We start from the raw sequence: 900 nt of genomic DNA on the forward strand, positions 1-900 counted from the left end.
TTTGAATCTGTCTTTCCCATTCGGTTTTGGAAACTTAAGCCTACTCAAGTAGGTAGCAGAGCAGACATATTGGTGAACCACAGTCTTCAACAGAGAGGCATGGTGCGGGAGATGAACTTTAGCACTTGTTGCGATGCGCTTGAAGTCATTCCTCACCATTTGCACATAAAAATGCATGCACATTGTGCTATTCTACTAAAAAATGGTTGAGGTTAACAAATTATTTGTAATGCCTTAATTTTAAGACTATGTTTCATCACTTTCTTAATTTAGCAATTCTGTAATTTTGAAGGTCTCATCACCAAAATCCAATACATTAAGAAGCTGCACCAAAGATTAGAGGAAAAATCTGGACAACACTTTGTTCACTTTGGAACATTCCATTTTTTTACAAGTAGTATAAAAAAAGTGAACAAAATGAACAAATATTGGCACCTAGGATAAACAACCATACACACTAGAAGCCTCTACGAGAGTATTTGTTGGAAGGTGTGGTTAAAGTTTCAAGGATGCAAAAAATATGAATCAGAATACACGTATGTATATGCTAGGATTCATAAATACTCTCATTAATCGATGGAGGCATATTATGTTTTTGGTTCCCATTAGTTTAGGGTACTGGATTTAATTGATTTTTTCGAAGGTAGTGTATTGAAAGAGAATTAATTAATTTATTATAATATAATTGGCAACCACAAATGTTACAATTGTATATAACAGAGCATCATATCTCAGTATATAGTAGGATTTTTATGTGGTTAACCTTTATAAGTGTAATGGAAAACTATAATATCAATGGGTTGGACGATTTTGATAGGAGCAGAACAATTTTTAGTAACCAACTTTCTAAAACTGTGCCTGAGTAAACATGCTTCTCAAATTTATAGCTAGATGATCTAG

Source organism: Triticum dicoccoides, chromosome 3B (genome assembly GCF_002162155.2).
Source record: "Triticum dicoccoides isolate Atlit2015 ecotype Zavitan chromosome 3B, WEW_v2.0, whole genome shotgun sequence".
Taxonomy (NCBI): Eukaryota; Viridiplantae; Streptophyta; class Magnoliopsida; order Poales; family Poaceae; genus Triticum; species Triticum dicoccoides.